This window comes from Pipistrellus kuhlii, unplaced genomic scaffold (genome assembly GCF_014108245.1).
Source record: "Pipistrellus kuhlii isolate mPipKuh1 unplaced genomic scaffold, mPipKuh1.p scaffold_m20_p_3, whole genome shotgun sequence".
NCBI classification, from domain to species: Eukaryota; Metazoa; Chordata; class Mammalia; order Chiroptera; family Vespertilionidae; genus Pipistrellus; species Pipistrellus kuhlii.
The window spans coordinates 67,117,918-67,130,532 of record NW_023425529.1 but is presented as its reverse complement, the minus strand read 5'-3'; the positions used below and the strand labels follow the sequence as shown (position 1 = coordinate 67,130,532).

General features: G+C 37.4%; 1 long non-coding RNA gene across 1 annotated transcript; it reads left to right on the top strand.

Annotated features, from left to right (window-relative positions):
* Positions 1–213: 213 nt before the first annotated feature.
* Positions 214–1,406, top strand: LOC118729900. Its single transcript, XR_004991304.1, has 2 exons — positions 214–296; positions 1,188–1,406. It is a non-coding gene; the product is annotated as an uncharacterized LOC118729900 (long non-coding RNA).
* The last annotated feature ends 11,209 nt before the right edge of the window (positions 1,407–12,615 follow it).

The window sequence follows — 12,615 nt, the reverse complement described above, 5'->3', positions numbered from 1 at the left end:
GATTTCAACTGACTCATAAAATTACTGCAAATGTAATAATTGGTTTTCAAAATCCAGTAGGAGCTGGCCCCAGCATACCACTGTCATCCAGTCAAAAAGCATGATGGGTTATATCAAAATCTAATTCAAGGGAATCCCCAAAACTGGTAAGTTGTTACCTGCACTACTACCTATTAACACACATTCTGACATTCAAATGGTTAGTTGTACCGGTTAATAATGTGGATTTTTTTCAAGAGATGGAGTTACACATATGTTGATATATATGTGATTTGATGTGTATGCCATTTTGTTGTGTTGATAGCAAGCTTCAAAAATTCATATGTCAAATTTGAAGGTGTTAATATCATAGATATTTTTATGCTTAAAAACGTCAAATTTCATGCCAAAAAAAAAAGAGCATTTGCGGGAAGTTTTAATTCATTATTTTGAAGAAAAGTGCTGCTGAAAGTTATCTTATACTTCGGGAAGCTTATGGTGAACATGATCCATCTCAAGATACTTGTGAATGCTGGTTTAAATGCTTTAAAAGTGATTATTTTGATGTGAAAGACAAAGAACATTCAGGTCAACCAAAAAAGTTTGAAGACCAACTATCACAAGCATTATTGGATGAAGATGCATGTCAAATTCAAAAACAACTTGCAGAAAGATTAAACGCTGCTCAGCAAACAATTTCCAATTATTTACAAGCCATGGGAAAGATTTTTAAAGAAGGAAAATGGGTCATCAACTGCACAAAAGACAAATGAAAAACCGAAAAGTCATCAGTAAAATGTTGCTTCAATGGCAGGAAAGAAAGTCTTGTTTGCATCGAATTGTGACTGGTGGTGAAAAGTGGATTTATTTTGAAAATACCAAATGCACAAAATCATGGGTTGGTAGTCAACATTGACTTAAAGGCTAAATCCCTTTGGAAAGAAGACAATGCTCTGCATTTGGTGGGATTAGGAAGGTGTGGTGTATTATGAGCTTCTAAAACCAGATGAAACCATGATACTGATCATTATCAACAACAAATAATCAATTTGAACCATGGTTTGATTGTGAAATGACCAGAATGGGCTGGAAGACACAGCAAGTAATTTTGTTTCATGATGAGGCACCATCGCACACTTCAAAACCAGTTAAAGACACTTTAAAAGATCTTGCCTGGGGAGTATTAACCCACTCATTGTAATCACCAGACCTTGCTCCTTCAGATTACCACTTGTTCCAATCAATGGCACATGCCCTTTCTGAGCAGCACTTCAATATGTACAAAGAGTGGAAAATTGGGTCACTGAATGGTTTGCCTCAAAAGAAGAAAAGTTCTATTGAGATGATATCCACAAATTAACCTGAAAGATGGGGGAAATGTGTAGCTAGAGAAGGACATTACTTTGAATAGAGCACTTTTGATGTTTCTCTTGAAATTATCCTGTTTTCTTTGAAAAAAAAATCTGCCATTAGTAACTGGTACACTAACAAGTCAAATATTAGATTGAATCAGATCACATACATTTCATTCTACTCTTCAGTCTTTCTATTTTATTTTTATTTAAGCTAGCTATATCTTTAACCTGAGCTTATATTTTTTGCACTATGATTTTGACAAAAACAATATACTTTCAGCAAGCACAGGAAAGCCCTCTGCTGGCTAACTCTGGAAAGTCACTGTGTATGTCCCAGGCTTTGGAGCATTCTTCCCCTGCTCTGCCATGCTGAGCCAAGCTGCACATTCTGCCTCAAAATCTCATTACGATAAGAATGGCTGAACTCTTTCTAGTAGGTTTCATTGTTAAAACGTGAGACTTGTCAGCTTATAAATCAAATCATACTACATTATTCCAAAGATTAGCTACAATTGTCTAAAGAAACTTTTATAAACATCAAACTTCTTTTTAAGAAATATATTCTGAGATGTGGAAGGGGAGGAAGAAGTGTCTACTTGCTGGGGCATCAAAAATTATATTAAAAAGAAAAATGAGGTTTTTTTAATGCATTTTTTAAATAGCAGGGACAAGCCAGAAGCTCTTGAGAAGGAATTTGAATGGGAGGGGGGAAAAAATTAAAGGCCTTTATTATATCACTGTTAATTCTATGGCTGTTGTTTATACTATTTTACCAGTTTGGAGGTCCCCGTTTCTAATAGGAAAACAAGCCAAGTTCATTTGTTTTATGCAATTTTTAAAAAAAAATTATTTTTTTTAAATATATTTTATTGATTTTTTACAGAGAGGAAGGGAGAGAGATAGAGAGCTAGAAATGTCAATGAGAGAGAAACATCGACCGGCTGCTTCTTGCACATCCTCTACCGGGGATGTGCCCGCAACCAACGTACATGCCCCTGACCAGAATCGAACCTGGGACCTTTCAGTCCGCAGACCGACGCTCTACCACTGAGGCAAACCGGTTTCGGCTGTTTTATGCAATTTTTAAGATTTAGAAAACAATCTGGGCAAAATAAACTAGTATTACTTTATTTTTAGAATGCTCTCTGGTGTAATACATAAGGGAAAATTTTTCGCATTTATTACAATAGTGTTGTCAGATTATTCTTACTAGAATTTAAAATTTGTCATAGCTCAAAAGATCTAAAAACATGTTGTTGTATTATGTTTCAGTTCAGGCAATTAGAAAAGAGTATTTTTTGTTTTTCCTTTATGAATCAGTCTTAAGTTACTCTTGGTAGTTAAAAGCAACTCTTGTGTGATTTGAATTTCCAATAAATATAAGAAAAAAATTTGCTTCATTGTCCAGTAGATAGTAGTTTCTGGAATCACTTAAGGTTCTTTAATTGAAAATACCAGAAATAAATCTAGCTGATTTAAGCAAAAGGGGAATTATCAAGTGATTAGAGCACTCAGAACTAATAGGAAGGTTGAAAAATTGTGCTTAGAATTTGCAATATATATGCATATATCAAATCATTACATTATGCACCTTAAACTTATACAATATCAGAAGCCAATTATATTTAATAAAGGTGGGGAAAATAAAAATCATACTTAGGAAAATGAATATCAGGTTAACACCTAAGGTAAATGAGTTTCAGCTGTTTCTTGTTTCCTTACAAAAATTCTGCTTAAGATTTGAAATCCCTCAAGTGGCTGATGAAGTCACATGCCTAACTCTTGCCTATGCAGAAGCAGTTTCATGGGACACCTCAGCTTCCATGACTAGCTTTCCAAGATTCCATACTGTTGGGGTAACGTAACTTCCAAAAGAAAGTCAGTGTTCTTAGGAAAAGGGAATGGATGCTAGACAGCCAAGACAACACACATTTGCTGCACTGCTTATTCAGTTTTACACCAACACTCACTCCATCAGTATATGAGAAAGACAACTACTTCTCTCAGTCTGTTTCTTTGATCATAAAAAGAGAAGAATGCATTCAGCAGTCACCAACTGTTGAGACCTCACAGACCACCAGTGGACGGTCCTATTTTTCACCACAAAAGTGTCTGTATGACTTAGCCACTGGAACTGCCTTTGGAAAAATGCTTTAGAGTCTAGACTCGTGGTCGGCAAACTGTGGCTCGCGAGCCACATGCAGCTCTTTGGCCCTTGAGTGTGGCTCTTCACAAAATACTACGGCCTGGGTAAGTCTATTTTGAAGAAGTGGCATTAGAAGAAGTTTAAGTCTTAAAAATTTGGCTCTCAAAAGAAATTTTAATTGTTGTGCTGTTGATATTTGGCTTTGTTGACTAATGAGTTTGCCAACCACTGGTCCAGACAAAGGGACTGCTCTTAATCCTTGTCCTTCTCAATCCTCACCATCCCTCCCCTCGATTGTATTCAAGTCTTTCGGAGAATATTTTTTAATATTCTCTTTTCTGGCTTTTGCCCATATCTCCAGAATGCAGTGGAACTATCTCACTTGGAAAACTTAAAGTCAAGAAGATTTTACTTCAGCACATGTGAGAATAAGTTCTGTTGTCTGATAGGTAATGTTCCCTTCATCAATGAATAGATGTAAGATAGGCTAAGGTTAAGAATGCATTATTTTCTGTTTAAAATTACTTCTTAAAATGCCTTTTATAACCGGAAAACTTGTTTACCTAACAAAGCAAAGGCCTGGTGCTCCATCTAGAGGACGTTTTGTATTTTCCAGATGCAGGTGTTAGAGGGTCTATGAGAGATGTCAAATCCTCTGAATCTGCCAAGGATAATGCCACCAATTTTCTAAAACTCACATGTTTTTAAAACATTCGGAGTAAGCCCATACTGTGCAAGAGTGAAGATGGCATTTTCCTCATCTCCCAATTTCAGCTGCTGATTGTCAAAATAATGATTTTATTATTTTATTCATAAAATATTTGGATACATACTATGTACTCACTACACTTACTTTTTGGAGTCTCATGGTTTATAAAAAATTTTAAATTATTTCTAACTGCTAGTTTTTAGTCATTTTCATCAATTATCAGAAGCTTTCTTTATTGACAGATATTTTCTCTGATTTAAAATATTGTAATACATTGAGCAGAAACATACATGCTCTTCACTTAGAATTACACAGCATTTTTCTTCAAAAAGATCTGCTAGTTGAGAAAACATGCTATTTTTATATCGAGTGACAAGAGTTTCAGTTGGGCAATGCTTCAAAAAATCTTGGAGAAACTCCCTTTTTACATAAAATCTAGAACCCTATTTTAATGAAAGCAATGTTTCCAGCATGCAAATTCACTTTTAATCAAAAGGAGCACATACACAGCCCCTATTTTCCCAGAAAATTCTGTGAGAAAGTAAATATATGATGAAACAAAGAAGAAGAGACCAGGAACAAGGATCAAGAAGAGAATTCAGGAGGTAGGGGTGGGGGAGTATGAGGGAGGGCTGGAGGAGGGAAATAGCGGCCATGCGTCAGTCTTGAGACTTTTTTCCCCAAACAATTTCCTACATGGTCTTGAGAATAAGTTGTGGTTCTTCCGAGAGATGGCTAATGTAATAATGTGTGCACAGTGATGAGTTTCTTGGAAACAAATCTGGATGAACTTTCATTTTAGATTTCCCTTTACAGAAATGGACATGGTGCTGAAGTGTGCTACAGCCTTTAAAACTGGGATAGCGGTCCCTGTGCTCTCTCCTGCCCTGTGAACAGAGCTCAAGCTACTTTGCTCCATGTCACAAAGCCAGTGAGGAGCGGAGCTGAGGACAGAACTCACTCACTCTGTTCTCCTGAGCCATCGCTTTCTGTCACAACATAATCATAAGAAAACTGGTCTGACACCAAAGCCTTTACAAAACTAGTTGTCATTAAAGTCTTAATATCCATCTTAGTGAGAGGTGAACCGCTTACATGTGGTATTCTTTTTTAAAAAAATATATTTTATTGATTTTCCACAGAGAGGAAGGGAGAGGAATAGAGAGCTAGAAACGTCATTGACCAGCTGCCTCCTGCACACCCCATATCGGGGATGTGCCCTGAACCAAGGTGCATGCCCTTGACCGGAATCGAACCTGGGACCTTTCAGTCCACAGACCGACGCTCTATCCACTGAGCCAAACCGGTTTCAGCTACATGTGGTATTCTTATTTTGAAGAAGAAATAGCAAACAGAATGAAACTTTATAAATTACAACCATATTTGGTTCTTTTGAGTAAATTTGAATATACTAAGGAACATATTTAATGGTTTTTAAAAACTCATCTATTTCCCTGCCTTGTTCCAAAAAGTATCTGGGTAGTACCAAATAATTTTAAAGCCACCATATAAAACAAATGAGAGATGTCTTATGGCCAGGATGGATCTATCCTAGAAGGTAAAGAGTTAGTGACCTCATCCCTGCCTCAGCCCAGCCAGTGTAGCTCGGTGGCTGAGCACCGGCCTGTGCACCAGGAGGTCATCGGTTCCATTTTCTGGTCGTGGCACATGCCTGGGCGGCAGGCTTGATCTCCAGTAAGGGGGTGTGCAATAGGCAGCTAATCAATGTCTCTATCCCTTTCTCCCTTCCTCTCTTTGAAATCAATATTTTTAAAAAGTGAGTTAGTGGCCTCAGGCTGCAACTATTCCCCTCAGCCCACACGCTGTGCGAACAGAAGGCAGTGAAAGGCTGACCATGCCCTGTTCCTTACAGCCTCACCACGGCCCCTCTGCACTAGCCTGAGAAAAGCAAGAACCACAAAGGGGAAAAAAAGAACTATTTTTAAAAAGGAACCACTAAGAATACTTACACTAAATAAAACTTAGATTAATTCTCAAACTGAGCTGCATGGGTTCACTTTGCCCATGGTTACGAACTGCAAACATTGGTTTGATGTCCATGATACCTTGATGTCCAGAGGAAAAAATAGATATCAGCTTTAATTACTCTCATGCCTCTTTGAATTTCTTTTTATTACTTCTAAGCATTAACATATTTTTAAATTGTACTAGTTGAAGCATGTGTTTTACTGGACAGAGAAGGCTCTTTTGTGGGTCTCTTAAGATTCAGGGTACATCCTGTTCCCAAACAAATAGCACAGCAAATATTAGGGCATGCATAAAACAGCATAATAAGTAACATCCAAATGTAATTTCAATGAAGATAGTTGCCATGAATGCCGTTTTGTGCCAAAATAACTTACAAAAAAAACAGCATTGTTATATACCCAAATTTAAAAGGCAAGGTCTATAATATTTCAGACTGCTATAAAAATGATGCCAAAGGAGCTGTGACAAGAGGCCCGGTCAACCTATGTTTCCTATGTCCAATAACCCAAGCTACGCTGGAGATCTAGTCATCCTCAGGAAGAAGAAGAAACAGTTTCTGGTGAAATTAAATTCAGCTGTTTCTAACCCTCTCCCCAAAACTCCTCCTATATTGCCATCTGATTTCTTAGAGTCATTCAAAACTACTTTAAGGCAAAGAACACCATCCTAGAAGAAAGATGGGGATCCATCTTGCAGAATCCCTACTCAGACCAATAAAATGCTATCCTCTGTGTGAGGGACCCAGACATTAGCTTTGTTTTTTAAGTTCCCCAACTAACTCTAATACAACCTTATGGATGGACACATTCTATATAGGCCAGCATTCAATAACACGGCTTTTGCAATCAATCCTGTTTGGTCTCCCAGAAAAACATATTGTACTTTCAGAAGCTTCCTAGAAACTTGCTTTTTCCAAGAAATGAATTAACACTAAACAATTTTTTTTTTCTAAAGGGGACAGGCAAGGTTAAAGAAGAAAGAAAGTCAATTTTATTATTATGAATCTTAACCAATTCCCAGATGCTGGGTCTTGTTTGGTCAATTGGTCAAAGACTGAATTTTCTTTGTTTTATTAAGAAGCATGCTTTAAAGAAAATAAACATTAAGTTGAAGACAGTGTTGAGTAAAAAGATTATTCAACTGGGATTCACATCATCTGAATCATGTTTAGCAGTTAATAGTTGTGGGACTTGGGACCTTGAACTTATCACTCTATGTTTCATTTTCCCATCAGAAAAATGGAATAACATACTTCCTTCTTCCAAACTTTGTTAATCTGAGTATCTATTTATTATTTATGATTCATTCACTCATTGTGGTAAGATTTATTTAATGTTATTAAACAATGTTACCCTAATAAATTTAATTTTAAAAGCACAAAGATAAATGAAAACAAAAAAAAATGTTGTGTAGACTTTTTCCTTATGTACTCACATAAAGACATTAGATTAGGGAGGCCAAATTATAAACTCCTTGGAAGATTTAAAAGAAATAAAATAATTAAAGCAATGCTGTGGGAAAGCTTTACTCAAACTAAAATACTGAAAGGTCTGTGGAGGATCAATTGTTTATGATCCTGTCCTCTAGAGACCGAAATTCTTTGGATACGCCAGATGGTTTTATTTATATAGCAAAAGTTCAGCTCTAGTGAGGTGCTGCTGGCAAATTCACACACAAATAAAAGAAATTATATTTATCAATGTATACATATCCCTGTCTGCAAGAGAGATTTTCCATTGTTTCTTATAGACCTTTGATTAAATTTTATATTATAATATGAATGAGAAGGGCCACCACATTGAAAAGAAATATCAGTCTCTCAATATAGCAAAGTACTACACAAATCCAAAATTTTACACAGGAAAGTTGGAAACTTTTATAGATCTCCTCTATCCAAAAGCAGGACAAATCTCATTTCATTTACTCTTTGATGGTCCATGTATAATCCTCCATTACTGAAAATGAAAAAGAAGGCCCAGCCCTCTCCCCATCTGAATATTTCAAGCTGCATCCTGTGTCAACTCCTGGCACTGGATCAGCCTTGTGAGCCCAATTTAGAGCACTTGGCCATGGTCCAACTCATTGTGGTTGTTTGTGGTCCCCAGATCAAGTTTCAAAAAAGAAGGGCAGAAATCCGGTGACCTTCTCAAGATAGTAGAGAACAGCTCTGGTCATGACTGACACCTGATCTTTCTGCTAACATTAGCTCCTAATCAAAGTCGGTGCCAAGATCGCTTCAGACACCAGCCCACAAGCCTTTCTGTCCTCCTCCAAGAGGTGTGGGGCGTCCTGCCTCCTGCTGGGTTTCAGTTTTGGAATGCCTTTCCCTTTCAGATCCAAGGAAGTTTGGTTTTATTGACATTTGAGATAAAACTCAGGCCTGCCTTAATTGAGCTTCCCTGTTATTTATAGTGCACACCTACTTGCTATTCATTGTCTTTTAAACCTAGTGAAGTACAATGGGATTCATAACAAAGTTGTCGTGATATAGCTCTAAAATTAACAACCCTAGACGTTCATATAATGAAGGTACCTCATTCACTCATTTTTTCCCTGTGCATCCTTATCCTTTCTTAAAAATGTGGCCATCACTCTTCCTGGGCTCCAAGTCTTCCTCCCTCTCTAACTTCTGCTGGATCCTCAAGACTGGCTCAGATGGAGTCACAAACTGGGAACTCAGGAAGGTCTAGACTAGAGAAGTAGCTTCACCTTCTAGGCCAACCCCAAGATTTCTTACTTGACTGAATACCAAGTACCAGTGTGAAATAAATGACCTTGTTGCTTGCCTTAGTATCCCTGTAATTAGTAAGTTGTCCTTAACTTTACCAGATTTTTAGGGAGTACTTGTTCTTTGCTCATCCTCTAGCTTTTACCAAAAAATTCTCTCTTGAGACTAGAAAATTCTTGGGGCTCTGGAAGTGTTCAAAGTAACTATTGGTTTTACCCCAATAGCTCTAAGTTTACACATAATATATTATTTGAATCCGTAGAGTTCCAAGTTTTCTATACAGAATTTTATCTTGTTTCTATCTCCCTAAACAAACAATCTTTGAAGTAGATAAAATGAGAAAAGAGGACGGAATTATTTCACCCTGCCTTGTTTGTTTCCATGAGGGTTCTAACCAAAAGGAAAAGATGAGTCACTCAGCTTCATTCCCTATTTGGTGCTTTAGACTCTGGGCTATTGTAACCAAAAGAGGGCAGCACTCCATGGGTTTTCAGTTCACAGGAAGCAAAACTTTCAAACAGTTTTTAATAGAACTCTCTCTGTGAGCAAAGCACTGCACCCTGTGTTGCATGAGGTACAGAGAAGACTAAGACACAGCTCTAAACTTGCAGGTACCAGGAAAGAAGGAAGCACTGGAGACAGCAATTAGAACAAAGCTATGTGTTGAGAAGTGGTGAAAGGTAAATCTGGAAATAGAGAATGACATTAGATTGGGGGGGGAGGGGTGTCCTCTGAATATTAGGCCCTTATCCTTTATTTGAAATGGACTAGAGAGCCACTCAAAAGGTTTTGAGCAAGTGGGTAATAAGATTAGCAGGTGTTTGGAGAGATATATTATATTTGATAGGAATGTATTGGAGAGATTGAAATAGGGTGATACCAAAGGTCAGAGGGAAATAGTACAAGAGACATCCCAGAAGTGATGAAGATCTAATCCTGAGGGAAAGTGGCATGAGTGGGCATATAGTAGAAACTTTAAACAAAATTGGGAAGATAGGAAAAAAGAGCTTTTGTAAAATATTTCCCCTTCAGGGAGAGTAAAGCATCACTGTGTTACCAAGATGCGAGGGGTGGGGCTGGCGGCAGGATATAAATACAGGCATGGCATGATATCAGGGACTATCTTGGACAGAAGAAGGAGCCCAAAATACACTCCATCCTCTTTGCTTTGTTAACCTGAACATACAGCCAATGGCAGATTTAGTGTTGGACATGATAGTCTGTCCTCTTGGTTTTATATGACTTAACTTACTTGTCCCTTTATTCTAATCTCTTTAATTTTTAAAAATATTTTATTGATTTTTATTTATTTATTTTTTTTACAGAGAGGAAGGGAGAGAGATAGAGAGTTAGGAACATCGATGAGATAGAGTCATCAATCAGCTATCTCTTGCACGTCCCCTACTGGGGATGTGCCCACAACCAAGGTACATGCCCTTAACCAGAATCGAACCTGGGACCCTTCAGTCTGCAGGCTGATGCTCTATCCACTGAGCCAAACCAGTTTCAGCTATTCTAATCTCTTTAAATGTATATTGTATGGTCCTGCTCCTCAAATCCTTGTGTGAATAAATTGGATAAACATCAATTAATCAATCCTGATTACAACATTTTTATATACAGACTTAAAAACACAGTCATCTGGAGCAAGAACATAGATTCATTATGTAAAAATGCATATCACTAACATTTACTACTAAAAACTAAACTTAGGTAGAGATAGAGATATAGAGATAGAGATAGCGATAGAGAGATATATCACTTCGTTTAATCATGTGAATAATAAAATGACTTTATGCAGTCATTTTATTATTTTTCCATTTTACACATGAGGAAATTGACACAATGACATTAATTAATGTGTAATATAGTAAGGGGCAGAGCTTGCATAACAACTCAGGCATCTATACCTACTGCCCCCCTGCCCAGATTGCCCATATCATTGTGCCATCCCCATTTTCCTGATTTTTCTCTATATGTCTCATGTTCCACTTTAGAGGCCACTTTCTCATGTTTAAGAAACACTGGCCTCTAGAGCCAATGTCTTCAACCAGAAAGCTTTGCTGCCGCCATGTATATAGAATATGAATTAGCAGGTTTAAGAAAAGGCACATTATTTATTTTTATAAGAGTCATACTATATTATTGAATCTTACATCTAGAATTTCAAGTCTAAACAACCACAGAAGCACAGATCACCAAGCCTTTGGGTTATACCAGTGGTTGGCAAACTCATTAGTCAACAGAGCCAAATATCAACAGTACAACCATTAAAATTTCTTTTGAGAACCAAATTTTTTAAACTTAAACTTCTTCTAATGCCACTTCTTCAAAATAGACTCGTCCAGGCCATGGTATTTTGTGGAAGAGCCACACTCAAGGGGTCAAAGAGCAGCATGTGGCTCACAAGCCGCAGTTTGCCGACCACGGGGTTATACCATCTTAGACTGTTTGCTAGAGGCAAGTAGCAAATATGTATATAATAGAGCAAATTAGAAAAAGGTACACTTTCTCAAGTTACTTTATTTATTGGGAAATATTAATATTATTAACTATCTTAGACATTTTGCTGTAAAGTGATATGTATATAGATAGATGTAGTTGATGATACAGATATAGATATAGATATAGGTAGAGATAGAGATAGATAGAGATATAGAGATAGAGATAGAAATAGAAACAGAGATAGAGACAGAGACAGAGACAGAGACAGAGATAGAGATAGAGATAGATATGCATATACATAATTTACCATTACCTTGGTAGGACTGTCATCTCCAATCTGAGCCACTGCATTAATTACTTAATTGGTCTCCCTAAGGCCACCAGGCTGATTGTGCATTTTGAGCCCTATACAATAACCACACTTGAGATGAAGGCACCATTTATATTTGGGCATTAGAGAGATAAATGTATTTTTTACAAAAATTTTCTTACTTCACAGTAAAAGGCTGTTATAAGAGAATCAATAATATAAATATTTTCCAGTCAAAGTTCTTTGAGAAAGTGTAACTTTCTCTAATTTTCATAAAAGTTCCACATGGGCTCACAATAGCCTTGGATCTCCCTGCTCCTAATGTTCCCTCCAAGCCACCCATCCACTGCTGCATAGTATTCTTCCCAAATGCAAGCTTTGTCATGACTCTCCTTTAGCAGAGTGCAAAGATCTTCATTATCTGCTCCTTGGTTTAATATGACCATGCACTACTATTTAGTTTTTATTATCCTGGGGTGATGCAAACTACCATAAAGAGAATTTGGGGGGTTGTGCAACTAGCTGTCTCTTCAGCAGGCAGTCTGTGCTGCTGCCTGTTGGCAAGCTTGCACATAGAGCTGAGCTGCTTTGGCTGCATTTGCTGATCCCCATATCATAGATTTAACTGACTTAAATAGAAAATTTTGATGACTAACATTTAAGATCATAGGTATGGGATTAGAGCCCAACTTAAAGTGGCCCTGAGTTGTGTGTCTTGGACCAGGCCTAGCTGTGGATTTCAGATTAAGTCATGTGTTCAATCCCAGTGTGTCAGCTGTGTGCCCAGCTCAGGAGAATGGCTCTTACCTGTGACTACTGGTTGTATGTCTCAAGCAGGCATTGTCCCTAATTCTATTGAAAGCTCAGGGGAAAGGCTGATACACTGTGGAATACACAGACCCACTTATGTTGACTAGAGATCACTTAGTGCTGGTCACTTAAGTGAGGAAGAGT